Source organism: Schistocerca gregaria, chromosome 5 (genome assembly GCF_023897955.1).
Source record: "Schistocerca gregaria isolate iqSchGreg1 chromosome 5, iqSchGreg1.2, whole genome shotgun sequence".
In the NCBI taxonomy this organism is placed as follows: Eukaryota; Metazoa; Arthropoda; class Insecta; order Orthoptera; family Acrididae; genus Schistocerca; species Schistocerca gregaria.
In genome coordinates, this window is record NC_064924.1 from 245,661,768 (window position 1) to 245,683,064 (window position 21,297).

A 21,297-nucleotide genomic window follows, 5' to 3' on the forward strand; every position below is an offset into this window, starting at 1 on the left:
AGGTGAGACTGTTACATTATTATGTAGAGTCTCTTTTTATTTATTTCTTGTTATTCTTATTATTTGTCAGGCATGAAGAGCTGAACTACATGGGTTCTTCCCTTGGCTCAGGGGATGAGGTACAATAAAACATCCCTTACTCCAAGAGTTATTTATTGACAAACATTTCCTTGACAACAGTGCATTCAGCGGACTTCAACCGGTTTACTTTACTCGCTTGGTTCAGTGCTTCTAGAGCAACATGGCGTATTGGCCTCGGTGCAGGCGGGAGCGGAAGATGCTAACGTAGACTGCAAGGAATGCCCTAGAAACAGCAGCTGACGACGGCCACACGTGGCGAGCGCTGCTTACGCGGCAAGATTGTGTGCCGGCGAGTGTACTGGCTTGCAATTCCGGGCGGCTGGCCGGCCATTGCTATGACGAAAGTTGCCCCGTGCTAGGAGCGAACCCGTGTTCGCAGATTCGGCGGCTCTGGGCGGCGTCCATTGAACTGGAGTTCTTCCCAATTCACGGGTGACTTCACTGGTTCGGCAGCATCCCTTCGTCTGAACCAGTCACCCGGGTTTTTCACTATACGTCTTCCTCCGTTGCTCTTGGTGAGACTTCGACTTTAGTGACTTGACTCAGAACGAAGACTGGACTTCTGTGACTGGCGAAGGGACAACATCTTCTTCTTTCTTCGTAATTCGTGGTAACTAGACGCTGCTATCAGGTTCGATGCTGTCCTATGACCTCCATAGGTGCCGCTTCTTCTTCATGCGTACCGTCGGGAGTACATCAGCACGCCCAGCGAACGTCACGAGGCTTCCGGAACATGTCAAGCGTACTCCATAAGTTGACCAGCACTTCCAGCAGACTTCGAGCAGACTCCCAGCAGACTTCAGAAGAAGCTGCAAACTTCGAGAGGGAGCTGCCTCTTTCCAGGGTATTTATTTCGTGTTCCTGCTGACGGCGTGACGTTTGTAGCACAGTGACTGACCTCTGTGGTTCGATGTTAGAAGGTTCCCTCGTGTATCGTACACGTGACTTATGCTGGCTCCTGATCCGTCCGCCCTGCTTTCCAGTGGGGCGGGCAATGTCCTTCGGACGACGCCCCCAGTACACTGCTGACTTCTTGGTTCGCATACTCGATCGGACGATTACCTCTCAGCGGTCCTGCTCCACTTCCGTGTATCTGCTAGCTTGCTTGAGTCCCTGTAACTTCCTTCACCAAGGCTTTACTTAATTTTATAACTAATATTTACACATACGATTACTACACCTATTACACTCCTCCACCGTTCGTAAAAATTCGTCCTCGAATTTACACTATGTCCACTGTTTGGGAAATTCATCCTCCACAACACATCTATTTACTCACAACACTTTGTTCTTGGTTATTATTTTCACAATACTGTCACTGCTGTACCTATGACATTCCTCCGTCTCCACGAAATTCGTCCCGAAATTTTACCCTTAGCTAGCACAACAAAAGAGGAAATTACAAATAGAAGTACATAATGATAACCTTACTATAATACTATAATATAATAATGTCATGTAATACATTTTCGTTCTAACGGAATGTAAGTAAAAGGGTAAGAAAAATTACAATTGTGGGCATTGTGTAGGTTTCAGCCATTCTGCCGGTATTTGATTTAGGACTACATTAGGGTTTGTTTTAATTTTACATTTGACGTACAGGAAAATAATACAAAGTATAACTATAACCAAGAAGCTTCCAGAAATACCTGTGCTCACAGTGAAAAGCGTATTTTATGTTGCTGCTGTAACTCTATCACATGCTGCATTATAGCATTGGTGTTAATTTTGCCTTGTTGTGCATTAATGAAAACGTCTAGGGATTGTAAGATAGAAGTATCTAGGGGAATTATTTAGATATGACAGGTTTTGAGGAGGCAATAGATGCACTGTTGTTTCTGGCCAATAGATTAGTGAGAAGTTTGAGGAAACAATAGTTGAACCGGTTACAGTTGCTGGTAAACGAAATTTTGAGCTGGAGAAGGAACAAAAGGTACCATTTACTAACAATCCGCTATCTCGAAGTTCAATGTGCTGACTTACAGTAACTACTCAGTTATTGTAACATTGCGTAATCACGCTGGTTGGATGGTGTACTGCATAAAGCCAATGATTTCCTATTTGTTCGAAAAAGAACGGTGTATCAGTTAGTACATCTCGTGCGCAATTTGAGGCGTTATTTAGTTGGAAGAATAACTGAGATTCACAATTCTGGGCGTTCACTTCTGTGGCACGTGATGGGCATATGATGAATTCCTCATGTATGCACTTATTCAATTCTGCAGTAGTCATTACTGCGGTTGAGTTCGATGCTTTCGAAACTAACAATACCTGGTTTGTGCGGAATTGTACAAATTTATGGATTTTACTCCACTTAAGTGGAAATGGGTGTACTGTGTAACAATCAAATATATCAGTTTTACCAGTTACTGGGAAGGAAATATGGATTCCTAATTTTACATCGTCTCTATCGACAAGTGGTAATATTGCGCTAAATATTCCTTGCGTGGAGGAAAAATTAATTGGAGTGAATCTGGTAGTTGTTTACGGATCTGGATCAAGATTACTATGAATTTTCTTGGTGATATTAAGGTTGGTGATAAATGTCCTTGTATTGCATGTTGTACAGCTTCTTTGAGATCTCCTATTGCTAACCACGCATCTATTAACTTGTCTGTGAGTAACCGAAGTAACTTTGCTACTAAAATTTTCCGGTGCGCCCAATCTAGCCTGGTTTCGACGATCCGTAAATCCGTATTTAGTACCGCTGACGTAGTTTGGATGTATTTATTTAATTCTTGCGTGACATTTCGAATGATCTTTGTGTTATTAAGTATTGATCGTTCTAAATCGTTCAGCCCTGTGGTACGCCACGCCATGCTAGCTCTATTGTGACTCACTGTTTCCGTAATATCTTGCAAAGTATTATTTAATTGAATGATGTCATCATCGTCGGCTGTGCCAAAAAGAGTTTTTAACACTTTCCCTCCAGCGTTTATCCATCCTCGCTTGACCCGTCTAACTGCATGAGGTACTAATTCTTCCAGTTGATGTAATTGATCTCGTAGTTGGTTGTAAAAGTTTTGTAGAGTTTTATACTTAACTTCTGTCTCGTTAAATATCTCTGCTTTTCGTGCCGTTGTGTTTAATGTACTGAACTCTACGTCTAGCTTCCTTAATTCATTGCGTATTTGCCATATATTATATTCTAACACTATTTTCCACTGGTGATTGGTTGATATTACCGGATCTCGGTGAACAAAAATGACGCCACTTGTCAACTGTTGAACCTGCAACCCATCGGTCATGCATGTTACGAGTAATAGTAGTACTGCTGCATGGTAGTATTCCATTGTAATGGAAGGCGATATACCTGTAAAAATATGATTACTAAGTAAATTGGTATAAGTAAGTGATTAATGTATGTGGAGGCCATGAGAAGAAAGGAGAAAGAGAAAAAAATAATAATAATAAATCAATGGTTCACAAGGTTGTAAAACCTTCGTATCCGTGAGTAACCTTCAGGCTTACCTACTTCCAGTCTAATACATATTATCTATTGCCATACAAATAATCCATAACAATTAATTAGTGTTTAGTATTGCATTTACACTCTTCCTTTCTTGCTATAAGACCCTTATCGGTACAAAACCTATATACAGTTTCATCAATAGTCGGATAGCTTGTGCAGTGGATGCTTATTTCACTGTGCACGGTCGAAGACGATATGGTGCTGTATGTATTTTTTGTGCATATGTGTCTGTTGTTCGTCTTTGTCTTGGTGCTGCAAGTTTATGTTGTATTGGTGGAGGTGTCATATCTCCTTTTTAGGGTTTTACTCTGCTGGCATGTGCTACAGTTGTTTTAGTTGGTAATTGCAACTTAACATTCACTGGTGATGTTATTTCTACTACTTGGTACGGACCCTTGTAATTTGTAACGAACTTCTTAGTTTTTCCTTTCGGAACGTAAGGTGTTGATAGCAGAACCCATTGTCCAATTTTAAAATTCGGATACTTGGCGTGTACGTTGGTTGCCTTTTCCTGTCGTTTCAAAGCTTTTGTGCTCGATTTTTGCACATTTCTCCATACATCTTTAATTATTGTAGCAAACTTCCTAACTGCTTCTCCATTCTTTCCTTCTTTGGGCTTAATGACGTCGAAAGGTGATGGCCTCTTTCTGCCGAAGACTACTTCATAAGGGGAAATGCCCGTTCCTTCGTGAATTTTGGTGTTGTACGCGGATGTGCAGTAGGGTAAATAGACGTGCCAGTTTGTGTGTTCCTTATTTATATAGTGACTAAGCATTTTCCCTATTGTGCGGTGTACTGTCTCCGTTCGTCCGTTAGCCTGTGGGTGTAAAGGAGTGGTTCGTAACTTTCGTACCCTTAAGAGGTGACAAAGTTGCTGCATGATATCAGACATGAAGTTTCGCCCCTTGTCAGTTGTGATAGCTTCCGGCACACCGAACTTCAAAATCCAATAATTTACTAGAGCTTGAGCAATAGTGTTTGCCTGCTGATCAGGTAGAGCGACCATCGTGAGATATCTTGAAAAATGGTCCAAAATAGTTAATACGTATTTATATCTGCTGCTGTTTTGTTAAAAGGGCCATAGACGTCTGTGCCGACGATTTGGAAGGGTTTTGAACCTTCAGGGAGTCTTTGTAAAGGTATACGTTGACGGCAAACATCCGCTCGTTGTGCACAAGGTATGCAATTACGTACGTAGTGCGCGACGTCCAACTTTCTCGTCTGCCACCAAAAACGTTCGTTTACTCGTCGTTCCGTAGTTCTCTGACCTCCATGTCCTGATAGAATGTGTTCATGCGCCTCCCGCATGACTTCCTGTCTAAGGTGTTCGGGCACTACTATTCTCGGTCCGAGTCTCGTCATTGGACAAAGGACTCCATCCTCTACGCAAAATTGTCTTTGTTTAGCATATTTTTTACATTCAGCGTCTGATGACTGAGCTCTTTGCCATTCTTCTGCATTCCGACCTACGGCTTCTATTAGTGCAATCTTTCGACTAAGACAGTCACCATTTAAATGATTTTTGCCTGTTTTGTGAATGACTTCAAAGTCCATTTCTGATAAGCACAGGGACCAGCGCGTTAACCGACTGGAAGGGTCTTTTAATCCAAGTAGCCATTTAAGGGCTGCGTGATCTGTTATTTCTTTGAATTTATTACCATATAAGTAACACCTGAAATATTTAATACCGTAAATGACACTTAGTAATTCCTTTTCTGTGGCTGAATAATTCTTTTCTGCTGTATTCATCTGTCTTGACGCATACGCCACTGGATGTTCTGCACCATTAATGTTTTGACTGAGCACCACACCAATCGCGTGACCAGATGCATCGCACGATAGAATGAACTCTTTACTGAAGTTCGGATAGATCAATACTGGGCTGTGTATTAATTTGTTCTTTAAAGTTTGAAAAGATTCCTCACATTCCGTAGTCCATTGAAATTTACTACATTTCTTAAGTAACTGTGTGAGTGGTCGTGCTATTTCTGTATAATCCTTTACATATCTACGATAATAATTCGAGAATCCCAGGAATTGTTGTACTTCTCTAACTGATTGGGGATTTGGGAAATCTCTGACTGCTGATATTAATCGAAGCTCTGTTTTTACTCCTTCTTCACTTATAACGTGGCCTAAATATGTAACTTCCTACAGAGCGAATTGACATTTTTTCTAAATTTACCCTGAGCTTGGCATCCCTCAGGCGTTGGAAAAGTTCTCGCAAACGAATCGCATGCTCGTTGATATCCTTCGAGAAAATAATTACGTCATCTAAATACACGAGACAGTGTCGAGGTTTTAATCCACGTACCACACCATCTAACAATCTTTGAAATGTTGCAGGGGCATTTTTGAGGCCAAAAGGCATTCTTTTAAATTGTCAATGTCCACTAGGGGTAGAGAACGCGGTTTTGTGTCTGTCCTCTGGGGCTACTTCTATTTGATGGTAACCACTGCGTAGATCGATGGTGGAAAAATACCTACTGTTACCGAGATGGTCAATGGTGTCAGTAATGTTTGGTAATGGGTAAACGTCTGAAATGGTTTTGCTATTTAGGTGCCTGTAATCGCAGCAGAATCTGTATCGCTTCGTGCCGTCAGCCGATTTTTTCGGAACAATGACAACGTTCGTGTTATACGGGGAGTCCGAATATTCTACGATACCGTCTTTTAGCTGTTGATATATGAACTCATCGAGTAATGGCTGTAATTTATGTGGAACTCTGTACGGTTTTCTGTAAACTGGGGTACTATTTCCTGTAGGAATTCGGTGTTGGGTTATATTTGTAGCTGGTAGTGGTCCTTGAGAATTAAAAAGGTCTTGAAATTCGTTTAACACTGTTTCTATTGCCTCTCGTTCGCTTCCTTTCAAATGAGAAATCTTTTGGCGCAATGCAGTGCTGTAGCGGGTGGCTCAGTACTTGAATCTGACCAATCAAAATCATCCGCTTCCAGTGTACTTATATTAGCTATTAGCATTCCCTTCCTTAATCCTTTATCCTCAGACCAAAAATTATCTACATGTATCGGTACCTTCTGTACTCCGTCAATTTCTGTAACATGAACTACACTCCTGTGCACAAAACAATGTGCTGCGTCTAATTCGTCATTTTCTTCCAAAGGTTCCACTATGCATAGTGCGTTTGTGGGTGCGGCAGTATGAATGTCTACCCAAAGTATTTTTCCCGTACCGACCCGTATTGTATCCCGCGAATCTACCTTCAAGGAAATAGCGTGCAGTTTTTGTGATTCCTCATTCCGGGGTAAGAAATCTTGCAGCTGAATTTTCTTGGCAACGGTTTCACTTAGTCGAAACACGGTTCCACTAAGTTCCACGGTTTGTTGCCCGAGGTTGATTATGGCGTGATGTTTGTCCAGGAAATGTAACCCTAGGATAGCATCGTACTCGTCGCTCACACTCGATACTACCTCCATAACTTCTTGGAATTTCACTCCATGCATGTGAAAGGACAGCGACGTACAGCCTGCTGAACGTATGTCGCTTCCGCCAATACTACTCAACTTATACCTTGGAGGGTCGTATTTCTTATTTACTGTACATTTCTTACTAATAACTGACACAAAAGCTCCGGTGTCCACCAATAGCCTACTTTCTTTACCATTAATAATGCCTGATAACCAGCATTAAGCCTTTGCATGCGCTTTGATAGCATGGAATTTTACTGGGAACACCGGGCGGTGGTTCCAGGGTTCCCTGATTCGTTTAGCTGTCCCCTATCCTCTGATCTCCTTACACTCCTACATTCCCGAAATGTGTGACCTATTCTGTGGCAAACTATGCACTGTGGCTGCCTGCAATTTTTTGCAATGTGTCCCTGTCTGTCGCATCGAAAACAGCGAACTCCTGTGGCGAATACATTTTTCTTTTCTTTGTATTTTGTCACGTCATCGATTTCCTCGAAAGCGGTAGCAATGCTAAGTGCTTCGTTGAAGTTTTTCGGAAATTCTCCACTGACACGGCGTGAAGATTCGGGTGGCAAACTACGTAAAAAATTATCTAAAGCTCTATTTTCAGCTTCCATCAAAATGTACTTATTTGCTTCGTCGTTCGCGGTCAACTGGTATGTGTGACTATTGACTTTCAGTATCCTATCCACAAAACTTTCAAGTGTTTCATTATGTCTCTGAGACATGGTGTTTAGTTGTTCTCTGCAAAAACGGCAACTGTTCTGTTTTTTATATCTTTTTAACAAGCCTTGCTTCAATTCCTCAAATGTTAATGCATTCCGCAATTCCTCTTGGTATAAGACGTGTGTCTTTGCTTCTCCAATTAATCGTAATTTTGTCATTTGTAATAGCTGTTCATCCGTCCAAAACCCTAGTTTAGCTGCTGCTAATAAACCTGCAAAAAATGCTTGTATGTCCTCACCCGGCTTGCCAGAAAATGGGGTCACTAAGGTTGCTGCTGATGGGTCTAACATGGTTGGGGTTGCTTTGGAAGATGAACTAATCTGGTATAATCTGTTTAGCAAGTCATTGTTATGTTGTTTTAACTGAGCAACTTGATTAACTAAGGTTTGTATAGCTTCGGTTGCGGAAACTTCTTGTACCTGAATGTTTGCCATTGTACTATTTTCCTGTTTACACAAGCACAATACAAACCAATATTTAACTTTAGTACAGAAATCACTACCAAGTATTCGATTTAATGCAAGAAATAATGAGTACATATCTATGTCATTACCAAGAGGGAAAAACAAAATAAAATATCAATTACTACTTGAAAAGAATAATAGTGACTCACATGAGTTTCGCTACAAACAAAAAGAACGAAAGAGCAAAAGAACTATCGTTAGTCATTTTGCACTCACCAAAACTTGTATTAACGTCTGTTGATTGTAGATGGTTGCTAGACATCTTGTGCCTGTGGCTGATACTGGTGTTGATGACTTCTTGAGCCGTGGTCCTCGAATCAATATAGCTACTACCGACGTCTAGTTACCGGATAGATCCAAGTTCTTTCTGCCAATATATTTATGTCCTACACCCAAAAGAGCCAAGGGATTCTGACACCAAAAATGTAGAATCTCTTTTTATTTCTTTCTTGTTATTCTTATTATTTGTCAGGCATGGAGAGCTGAACTACATGGGTTCTTCCCTTGGCTCAGAGGATGAGGTACAATAAAACATCCCTTACTCCAAGAGTTATTTATTGACAAACATTTCCTTGACAACAGTGCATTCAGCGGACTTTAACCGGTTTACTTTACTCGCTTGGTTCAGTGCTTCTATAGCAACACGGCGTAGTGGCCTCGGTGCAGGCGGCGGCGGGAGATGCTAACGTAGACTGCAAGGAATGCCCCAGAAACTGCAGCTGACGACGGCAACACGTGGCGAGCGCTGCTTACGCGGCAAGACTGTGTGCCGGCGAGTGTACTGGCTTGCAATTCCGGGCGGCTGGCCGGCCACTGCTATGACGAAAGTTGCCCCGTGCTAGGAGCGAGCTCGTGTTCGCAGATTCGGCGGCTCTGGGCGGCGTCCATTGAACTGGAGCTCTTCCCAATTCACGGGTGACTTCACTGGTTCGGCAGCATCCCTTCGTCTGAACCAGTCACCCGGGGTATTCACTATACGTATTCCTCCGTTGCTATTGGTGAGACTTCGACTTTAATGACTTGACTCAGAACGAAGACTGGACTTCTGTGACTTACTGGCGAAGGGACGACATCTTCTTCTTTCTTCGTAAGTCGTGGTAACTAGACGCTGCTATCAGGTTCGATGCTGTCCTATGGCCTCCATAGGTGCCGCTTCTTCTTCATGCGTACCGTCGGGAGTACATCAGCACGCCCAGCGAACGTCACGAGGCTTCCGGAACATGACAAGCGTACTCCATAAGTTGACCAGCACTTCCAGCAGACTTGGAGCAGACTCCCAGCAGACTTCAGAAGAAGCTGCAAACTTCGAGAGGGAGCTGCCTCTTTCCAGGGTATTTATTTCGTGTTCCTGCTGACGGCGTGACGTTTGTAGCATAGTGACTGACCTCTGTGGTTCGATGCTAGAAGGTTCCCTCGTGTATCGTACACGTGACTTATGCTGGCTCCTGATCTGTCTGTCCTGCTTTCCAGCGGGGCGGGCAATGTTCTCCGGACGACGCCCCCAGTAGACTGCTGACTTCTTGGTTCGCATACTCGATCGGACGATTACCTCTCCGCGGTACTGCTCCACTTCCCTGTATCTGCTAGCGTGCTTGAGTCTCTGTAACTTCCTTCACCAAGTCTTTGCTTAATTTTATAACTAATATTTACACTATTTACACATACGATCACTACAACTATTACAATTAGGAAGTACCTGATTTTAAGCATTTGGAAGAATCACTGTCATTGGTGCTCAGAATCATGCGCAACTCACTCTCTCTCTCTCTCTCTCTCTCTCTCTCTCTCTCTCTCTCTCACTCACTCACACACACACACCACACACATACACACACACCGACATGCACGCACGCTCGCACTCACACAGAAATATGTAGTGAAAGCTCTAGTTGTTTCTGGGATTACTCTTCGGAGCTTACTTCCATCGAGGACTCGCAAGAGGACGCTTCTGCCGAGAGAGTGACATCGATGCCACTCTCTGAGGGACAGCAACCTTCGGTGCGGGACTGATGAATTTTCAGCCATCACAGTAGCTACTCGCAATCACAGGTAAGGCTAAGTTTGGTGAGTAACTGCAGCCTTTGGAAGCCAAGACAGAGGACGTATACGAAGATTACATATTGACGCCGGCCAGGGTGGCCGAGCGGTTCTCGGCGCTACGGTCTGGAACTGCGCGACCGCTACAGTCGCAGGTTCGAATCTTGCTTAGGGCATGGATTTGTGTGATGTTCTTCGGTAAGTAAGTTTGAGTAGTTCTAAGTTCTGGGGGCTAATGACCTTAGAAGTTAAGTCCCATAGTTCTCAGAGCCATTTCAACCATTTGAACAGATTGACATTAGGATTCTGAGATTTCTGTTTTAAGTACGTTTATTTGTAAATCTGAATTTGAAATATGCGCAATCAAGAAGTTCGTTCTTTCCTTTCTGATTAACAATGGGCAATTACTGTGTGATCTCCGCGAACTCAGTCGTTCCCCATTTGTTGTGTGGACTCTTGACGTATTCACATAACTCTCATTATGCGACTTTTGCCAAGGTGATGAAATTATAATAACGTTTCAACTTGCACTAATTCTTGAGGAATAAAATGATTTCATGTCCTTGTGCCTCCGTGTTTAACTTGAAGTCCACAGCAAATTTTAATAATTAAGTTTATATGAAAGAGGGACTGCGGAAAGAAAGGGAAAGGATGGGTGGCAAACTTGTAGCTTCCAGCCGCACAAGGTATTGCGGTAATGCAAAGTTCAGCCTGTATTTCATATAAATGTATGCAACAGCCGCGTCATCACAATATATAAATTTTTGTAACTAATAGGATTCGATAATGAGTTACGTTTCATGCAGCAGTTTGATGAACTCCCTATCTTTATCATTTTTTAAGCTACAAAATCAATGTTTCACGTACGCTAGGGCCAACTCTGTTCAAGAAACTAAATTCATTAGGTTATCTGTTGCGCAACATCTGTAATTAAATTCACGTGATTATACGGGGAGCGATCTGAGTATTGGTAATGTCACCTGGTACTGCTGACATCCACCGGAGTATGCCGATGGCTGAGCCATAAATTCACACTTGCAGAGAAGCTAATGAAATGAAAAGACTCCGAAGACGAAAGCTCTCTAACATGGAGCCAAACGCAAATATTAGCATAGCATATTCCCATAAAAAAAATTCCCTACTACCGTAGTGGATTCGTTGAAACTCTGATAGGTGTGCTTCTGTCGGATCAAAGACATTTCATTCCAGTAGGACACTAACTTCTGTGCTTGTATGCATTTATAAAACCAGCGCTTCTCCGAAAACAGCTGGTTCACTGGAACTGCATTTCTCGTGTTCGTTTGTATTGCAAATTTTGATGCAAATTTGTAGCATGAGAACTCAGGTAGCTTATATTCGCCCTGCCTTGTAACAGCTATCTCACTGGATAAATATGCAATGTATGGCACCAAACCAGTACTATCTTTCTCTTTTCTACAGCGTTATTCTTCCTGGCTACTTGTGTAAGGTGGAGTTGTTTAAAAAGAAAAAGAAATATGAAAATTAACCAAGAAAAGATAAAAACAGGCTAAATAAAGTAGTTTTCGTAATTAAAAACTGTATTAAATCAAGAAGTGTTGGTCCGATGAAACTAAGGTAAAAATATCACAGACAATGAAATAAATCACAAAAACTTCTTTACATCCAAACATCCTGTGATCATGATTTGAAAAAATTTTCCACTTTAACGAATGAATGTCACTCATCAGTACTGTATAAATAAAATCAACACGATGTACGGTAGCCACGAAGAACTGTGAAGTACAAACTCTTAAACACAAGAGGGTTATATATGTACATTGAAACCTTTAACACGACAGTGACATGTCGAGTCATGGATTCCTCGAGTCAGTGTAAGAATTGTGGAGCCACCTCGATCATTGATTTCTCACCTACTATCTGCAGATCATGGAGACTGGATGCACTGCACATGTCGTATTATGTGAAACTTCTTTATTAAATATTTTACTTCAACTGCTGAGTGAAATTGAATACAAATCTCTTTACTTTTTCTTATCATGTCAACACTGACCCACAATATTCTAGCGAAACGCAATCTGACTGCTCAAAAAAAGGATAACCTGACTTCAAATAATTAATTCAAAAAAATGGCCCTGACTAAAAAGAAATCTTAACAATAACCTATACATTTCATTAAGAACTTACCTCACAAAAATCTTCATTACGGGAACTACTGCAATACAGCGAGCGTCAATACTGCCAGCTAAATAAAAGATTCTAACTACTAAAGACACTAACTACTAATAGGCATGTGGTTAGCAAACCAAATAATGTATTTTTTACCTTAATAATGTGACATCCAGTTCAGACACAAACATAAATCGTCATTGACATCTAGTTCACGGGTTATAATCATGAATAATTTTAAATCTCAAAGTCGAACATGTACAGGTCTTTAGCCTACGCTAACACTTCTGACCGCTACACTTTATCAATGCCAACTTCTCTCATCTATCATCCATCACTGCTCGGCCGTTCAACTCCAACTGCCCAACAGTACTTCCATCACTCCTAGCGACTAATTTCCAACCGCCCAACACTAGTGACGATTAACCTCCAACAACGAGTCCAACAAACCACAGAGTCTCTTACAAAGAAAGCACAGTCAGAGATCCAATGCAAAGCGCTACACAGCGCTGCCAACACAGAAGCAGCCCACTTACATAGCAACAGAGAAGCAGTCCACTTACATAGCCACACAGAAGCAACCCACTTACGTAGCAACACAGAAGCAGCACACTTACATATGGTGGTGCCTGTGTGCTTAAAGGGGTCGAACATGGGGAAAACTCCAGGGAATAGTAAAAGAGAGCAGTGCTCAAAATTGTGCTATGATGTATGTTCAAAAGACAAAATTCTTCTCTCTGAATGGAAATCTCAGCAACTCGAAAATATGGACGTGCTCCTATGTAGTGCCATAACACGTTCTGTGAACTGAGTTGAAAGGTGAAATACTGAGGGAAGGTATATGGTGAGAGTAAGAACCTCGTTGTCTGCAGGTTCATTACAGACACATATAAAGAAAATGTTGTATATGGCATGTGCACTACTGCAGCAACTGATTCGAAGCTTTTACAAAGAGACGAGAAACAGTACTTTTTAAAGTGGGCACACTACCTTTACCTTTCTCCTCACTGACGACATCCGTTATGTCGATGCAATAAATGTTAAGTGCATGTCAACCTGTGTGTGTTCAAATGAGTCTCCAAGATACGTTCGGACATTAGCCTTGTCTGTGCTAATATTCGAAATTTCATTAAATGGATTTGGTATTAATACCTCTGTAGATTCCTTAGCTTTATCTTTCACACTGATGTGATCTGTTTCCATGGGATGGAAGTTTAGGTTTTGGGGTTGGTGTTACCGGTGACAAATTTTAGAGTTTATGTTTTTACAAGAGGAGTCTCTTTCATATTCCTCAGACAAAGTAAACGGCACGCGGTCTAGTGGCTTGCCCACTGTTTCTCTGTGTTTTTGGTTTCAACATCTCTCTGTGGGAAAACTGGTGGTTATGAGGGTGCGAATCTAATGCAGGTGACAGCTTCTTATATAGATTTCGCCAGTAATTACTATTCTGTAGGTTCTCTTATTTTCTTCTTATTTTTACAGCTTTATCATGATCGATCACTTTTGAGTTCGTCGACGTTTTTGGTTACAGTTGAAGGTACCGCATTTGCAGTTCAATGTAAAATGCTGGAAAAAACTGCGACATCCTGAAGCCTGGTGATCAGTGGGAATATGTGCATACTTCGGGGCTGTAGTGATAGTGATACATTTAACACTGTCATTGGTGATCATATGGCGCTCAGGAGGCCTGTACGTGTGCCCTTTGTTCTGATTGTCTTTACTCCTGCTGAACAATTTCAAAATCAAGTGGCTCCGAGCACTATGGGACTTAACATCTACGGTCATCAGTCCCCTAGAACTTCGAACTACTTAAACCTAACTAACCTAAGGACATCATGCAACACCCAGTCATCATGAGGCAGAGAAAATGCCTGACCCCGCCGGGAATCGTTCCCGGGAACGCGGGCGCGAGAAACGAGAACGCTACCGCTCGACCACGAGCTGCGGACTTAATAATTTCATCCATTTCAACGAGGATGCTTTATGAACCTGAATGGGCGTGTCGACAGAGTGCAGCACGTGTTGGGTGCGTTGTACTTAAGGTACGTCGCTGCTGTGGAACATTCCCACCTCATAGACAAGGTTCTGGACGTCCGCTTAGTACAGAAACACGAAAACATCGACGCATTGTGTGAACAGCAGTGGTCCACCGAACATCATCGAGGGAAGAGATGTGGATACGTTTTACACCTGCTGTTTTACCAAGGACCGTTCGGAACCGTCTGCTAGGAGCAAGACTAACATCATAAATGTCTCTGGTCAGGCTATGACTGACACAACTCGGCATTAGCACGGTACTCTGGCGTCGTGAAAGAGTCGACTGAAGAGAGAAATGACGAGCTGTTGTATTCATTGACGACCGTAGTACTTTTCTTTAATTGGTGCGCTTTCGGAATGCACCAAGACAGCCATCTGAACAATAATTTTAGTATCTTTAAAACGACAAAAGGTAATAATTTACACTTATCAGCCAGTACATTATGTTCACCGAGCCGTCGAGGCCATAGCAGCGTCAGCGGGCGAGGAATGACTGCTAGTCAGACACACGCATGTAGTATCAACGAGCATGCTGTCCTTGTGTAGAGTGGGGGAGGTGCGCGATGTATCTGTGTTTGACTGAGAACAGATTGTAATGCCCCAAAGGCTTGGCACAAGCATTTCGGAAACGGCAAGACTTGTCGGGTCTTCGAGGAGTGTTGTTGTCTTTGAGGAGTGCTGTATCTTCAACACGTGGTGAAACCAAGATGAAACCACGTACAGATGTGGGGTTGGGATGCTACCCCTCATTACAGATGTCGGACCAAGTAAGCTGGGCAGGTTGGTACAACAGCACAGGGGGCGAACTGTTGAGGAGCTAACACCATACACTACTGGCCATTAAAATTACTACACCAAGCAGAAATGCAGATGATAAACGAGTATTAATTGGACTATTATATTAGCACTGATATGTGATTACATTTTCACGCAATTTGGGTGCATTGATCCTGAGAAATCAGTACCCAGAACAACCACGTCTGGCCGTAATAACGGCCTTGATACGCCTGGGCATTAAGTCAGACAGAGCTTGGATGGAGTGTACAGGTACAGCTGCCCATGCAGCTTCAACACGATACCACAGTTCATCAAGAGTAGTGACTGGCGTATTGTGACAATCCAGTTGCTCGGCCACCATTGACCAGACGTTTTCAGTTGGTGAGAGATCTGGAGAATGTGCTGACCAGGGCAGCAGTTGAACATTTTCCGTATCCAGAAAGTCCTGTGCAAGACCTTCAACATGCGGTCGTGCATTGTCCTGCTGAATTGTAGGTTTTCGCAGGGATCGAATGAAGGGTAGAGCCACTGGTCGTAACACATCTGAAATGTAACGTCCACTGTTCAAAGTGCTGTCAATGCGAACAAGAGGTGACCGAGACGTGTAACTATCACGCCGGGTGATATGCCAGTATGGCGATGACGAATACACGCTTCCAACGTGCGTTCACCGCGATGTCCCCAAACACAGATACGACCATCATGTTGCTGTAAACAGAACCTGGATTCATCCGAAAAAATGACGTTTTGCCATTCGTGCCCCAGGTCCGTCGTTGCGTACACCATCACAGGTGCTCCTGTCTGTCATGCAGCGCCAAGGGTAACCGCAGCCGTGGTCTCCTAACCATGGACCGCGACAGCCCTCGACAAATACATGTGCCATTCTCAACACCATGGTATCAGCAACTCCGACTCTAATGGGAACATGAATGCCGATACCTTCTTCATCATGCCAATCGGAGGGCTCGAATCCGTTGTCTCCCAGAGGAAGAGTTTCTCCCAGGGGAACAGTTCCTTGACACCTGTACTGCAGGACAGAATCACATTGATGGTGGCTCCATTGGTGTATACATCCATGGGTCCAGTGCCGCTCGTGGAAGGAATATAGAGGCCAAGGAGTGTCGTACACTCGTTGTATACCACTTACAGTCCTTCTTACGATCGTGTTTTCCGATGGCGGTAGCACTTTTCAGCAAGATAATGCACCATGTCACAAGATCGGGAGTGTGAAGGAGTGGTACGAGGAACACAGTGGCGAGTTTCCAGTTGATGTGCTGGCCCCCCAACTCGCCAGATCTGAATCCGATCAAACACACCTGTAACATGACTGAACGTGACGTATGTGTCTGAGTACGAAAGTATCTGTTCACATGACAGTACCAACTCTGGTTGTTGCACACTCTTTGTATACTCCTTAAAAATGTACATTTAGACTTGTAAAGATATTCAATTCTCTGTCCACAGATTTTGAAACAGTTTTATAGGGATGCCAAAGAACTTGTTATTGTTAAGTTAGATACATAGTTAACAATTTGGATAGAAATGGGAATATACCAAATGTGTAAAACCACGATTCATCATTTCTCATCACTGAGATATTTAGACCATAGTACCTCTGTGTATCCTGTGTTACATTTTCGTCTTGTTTACGAGTTCCAGTATACTGTGGATGTAAAATATTTTTTATATCAGAATCCTGTGTAACTTCATACCAGGGTACAACTTAAACTTACGTATACTATGAACTGTCATAATCGACTATTGCGTAACATTTCCATAACAATTATTGTTACCCCTCATTTTTATGGGATCAGAAATGTATTCATGTTTGCATAAACACTCTCAAAGATATTTAAGAAGTCGTCTTTCTGCATGTGTGCTATTTTTCGAGTATTGTCTCCTGCCCGAAAGCTATGCGAACAACAACCGTCAAAATTCCCAGCTCTGGAATTTACGCATTTCTAACGACGCCCTCCTTGTCTCTGCATCTGAGCTCGCCTGGAGTTGCCGCGTGACATCCTTGTCCCATCGATTGGCACCCAGTCAAACAAGCAAATTCAGTTCACCACAATACAAGACCTTGTGGGACGAACAACTCGTCCGTCATAACGTCTCAATTTTCACACGGTTTTTACCTGCCACCATGATAATGTGTGTTTGAATAATGACTCACACTTCCGTCTAATAAGTTATCACAGTGACATACGATGGAGACTGCCTACGTTTTTGCTTTAGTTTCAATGAACAAGATAAAAATGCCTTTGTCAGTAGTTGCTTATACACGTAAGTTATCAATGCAACTTACATACTACTGGTGATGATTCCTCGTTATGTGGCGCCGACACGTAACACTTTCTTCATTTTTTTCCTCGTGTCCTTCCTCTTCCGCACTGTCCATTGATGTTTCTGTTGTTGTAGTTGCATCGACAGGTGGACATGCTGATGTGCTTCAACGCTGGGACGCGATGACTGCGTCGCCTCACTTCACCAATTTGTGCATGAAGTGCCTTAGTATCCACATTGGTTATCGTAGCGTCGCAAAAGTCGTAACGAGTTCATAGAGACTACGTAAGTTTCTGGAACGAATGAGCACCGTTTACATTGCGCGAGCACTACCCGAGTAACGAGTGTTGACACAATCGGAGTTCGCAGAAGTTCTCACTTTCGCTTCTTGGAGAGAGCTGTTGAGCGTTAAGTTCTGTTTGCGTGCGAATGATATACAGACACATGTATGGCTTAGATATGGTGAGTGGCCTATGCCGGAGTACACTCGCGCACAATGTACAGTTTCTACTCCTGGCTTAATGGTGATGGGAGGGGGGGGGGGCAGTTAACAACTCGCGGTCACATCTGGTATTTCTGCAGGGTAAAGTAATTAGCGCCCGCTACATTGCACAAGTTAATATCCGTACTTTTCTGACATGATGATGTACATTGTTAGCCGAATAATGCACGTTCACATAAAGCTGCTGCGACGCAGAATTGTACCAGTGGAGTACACCAAATGCCCTGGACACCAGGATCACCAGACGTCTCGCCAGTTGAACACGTACGAGACATGATGAACCGAAATGCAATAAAAGGTGCAAGACGCCGTCAGGAACCCAGAATGCACGCCTGAATTGTCGCCAGAGGGTTTAATGTATTGATGCGTCTTTTCGGGCCTTTTCATTGCGATGTGTGTCATTTGATCTTAATTTGTTAACATATACTGCTATAATGGTAAACTACCTGTCACATCACTTGTCAATAAAATGGCCTTGTCCCTGTGGCTCTTGCATTATTTTCCAGCATTTCATTTGCTGCAGCCTTCATATTCTATATCACAGTTCCTACTATCGCTTTCCCTGGTAGTATTTCAGCACTTTCTGAACAAGTAAAAGCAAACCTAGCTGATTGCATTGCCCGAAATGATTGTTTTCGTTTTCTCTTCGGCATCAGGAGTATCCTTGTGACCCTTCACTTTTAGATTTGTACTTTTTTCAGTCAACACACAGCACTCAGTGCACTGTACAGTGTGTTTACGTAACACTCATTGCTGATGTACTCTGCTGGCCTTTAAATTGCAACACCATGGAGGCGGCGCGAAGCAAACAAGAAATTGGCTGGTAGATGCTTCAATATACAAAATGATTAGCATTTCAAACGCAGAAATGAGGTCAGAGTAACATCAACTGCACACATTATATATGGAAAATTATAGATCCGGTTTATCATTTAGGCATCGCATTAGAGTTTTGTTTGTGTGGGAGATGATCGTGGCCAAACTGGTGTGAGATGTAGAACGTTTACTAGCATGTTTCGGAATCTCACAACAGCAGGATTATCATTCCACGACGTGACTGATAGCATTCGTGAGGATATCGCGACTGTCGTGAGAACGAATCAATTGATTCAGGTTGGCCATACTCAGTATCATGCAGGATCCCAATAGTCCCACGCAGCTAGCGCGCTGGAGGGTAGGCGTATTGCTCGTTCAGCTGGCGTATTGCTCGTTCGGATGTCCAGGTTCGTACACTTACATCACATACCTTCAGCCAGGAAATTGGCTTGTATGCCACACGGCAAATGTCCACACCGACAGTGTGGTGATGAGGGTATTGGGAAGTTGGTACAACTCTATGATAAATGTCTATGTCGGAGTGGCAAATATGTAGAGCAGTAGCTAGAAGGAGTAGCTAAATGTTACAAATAAACCGTTGGAGATCATCACTTTAGTTTCCACTTAGATTGAAAAGAATAGTCCTCGTACATGGTGGCTGCATGTGAGTATGCCTAAAGGAAAGAATTGTAGGAAAGGCGTAACACAGGGCTGTATTGTAAACTGGTACTGATTTCTACCACTTTCGGTCCTTGAACGTCGACCAGGAGGTTTTGTTATTTGGTTGCGCTCAATAATTGTGACTGTAGAAAAGATGGTATTCTCGTGTTGCAAGATGTATGAGATGTGAAGCCTTTACTGTTTTTATTCCTTGATTATGAGCAAGAACCAATACGTATCGGAGTAAATACGAATTTACAACACAGCCGTGTGTCACAAATTTTTTTCTGTGGATTCTCACCTGACGAAAATACACTCTGCAAAACGGCGCACCATGAATGGTTTATCCGAGTGGGACGGAAGTCGGTAGATGTGGCGTACATGTACAGACAAACAAACGGTTAAAATTTCAGAAAATTTGGATTATTTATTCGAGAGAAAGAGCTTCACAAACTGAGGAAGTAAATAACGCGTTGCTTCTCGTCTGGACCTTATACAAGCAGTTATTCGGCTTGGAATTGATTGACACAGTTGTTGAACGTCCTCATGAAGGATATCGTGTCAGATTATGTCCAATTGGCACGTTACACCGTCGAAATCCCCGCCCATAATGCTCCAAACGTTCTCAAATGGGGAGTGAGATCTGGCTACTTTTCTGGCCAAGGTAGGGGCTGGTAAGCACGAAGATTATCAGTAGAAACTCTCGCTCGGCGCGGGGTGGTCGTTATCTTACTGAAACTCAAACTCAGGATGGACTGCCATGAGGGGGACGAAAACTAATCGTAGAATATCATGGACGTACCGCTGTGCCGTAACGGCCGTAACCAAAGGAATCCTACTATGAAACGCCACCCCCCATTATCACTCCTGGTTGTCGGGTGTATCGTGAACGACAGTGTTTAGTAGCCCCCTGCGGTTCGGGTATTTCCAGAGTTGTCTTCGCTAGAAGTGGGAGTCATCATTGAAGACTATAACATTCAATGAGATATCAGGCCGAAAACGGTAAGGCAATGGAGCCTTAAGTTCGAATTAGATTGATAATGCGTCCTTACGTGGGGAAGGAGCTAGTAAGTAATAAGTGAGAAAAAGACATGTTACTACGTACTTTTGAAACCAAAAAATCTTTATCTTCTTGCTCTACTTATACTCATACAGCTCCTTCTCAGTAGTTAATGTATCACTTTTTTGCTTTAAAGTTGTGTCTTTTACTGTCGTCAAACCTGTTAAAGTAATAATCTCGAAATACGTCAATGATTCAACGAAAGCGCCACAGACGGCCGATGTGGCCGTGAGGTTCTATGCGCTTCAGTCCGGAACCGCGCGACTGCTACGGTCGCAGGTTCGAGTCCTGCCTCGTGCATGGATGAGTGAGCTGTCCTTAGGTTGGTTAGGTTTAAGTAGTTCTAAGTTCTAGGGGACTGATGAATCACTCACTCACTCCGTCATCAGGCCACAAGTGGCCCATCGGGATCATCCGACCGCAGTGTCATCCTCATTGAGGATGCGGATAGGAGGGGCGTGCAGTCAGCACACCGCTCTCCCGGTCGTTACGATGATTTTCCTTTACCGGAGCCGCTACTATTCGGTCGAGTAGCTTCTCAATTGGCATCATGAGTCTGAGTGCACCCCGAAAAATGGCAACAGCACATGGCGGCTGGATGGTCACCCATGCAAGTGCCCGCCACGCCCGACAGCGCTTAACTTCGGTGATCTCACGGGAACCGCTGCATCCACTGCGGCATGGCCGTTGCCTGGGGGACTGATGACCTCAGATGTTAAGTCCCATAGTGCTCAAAGCCATCTGAACCATTTTTTTTTTTAAGCGCCACAAATCTTGTAGTCAGAAGTACTCCGAGATATAAGAA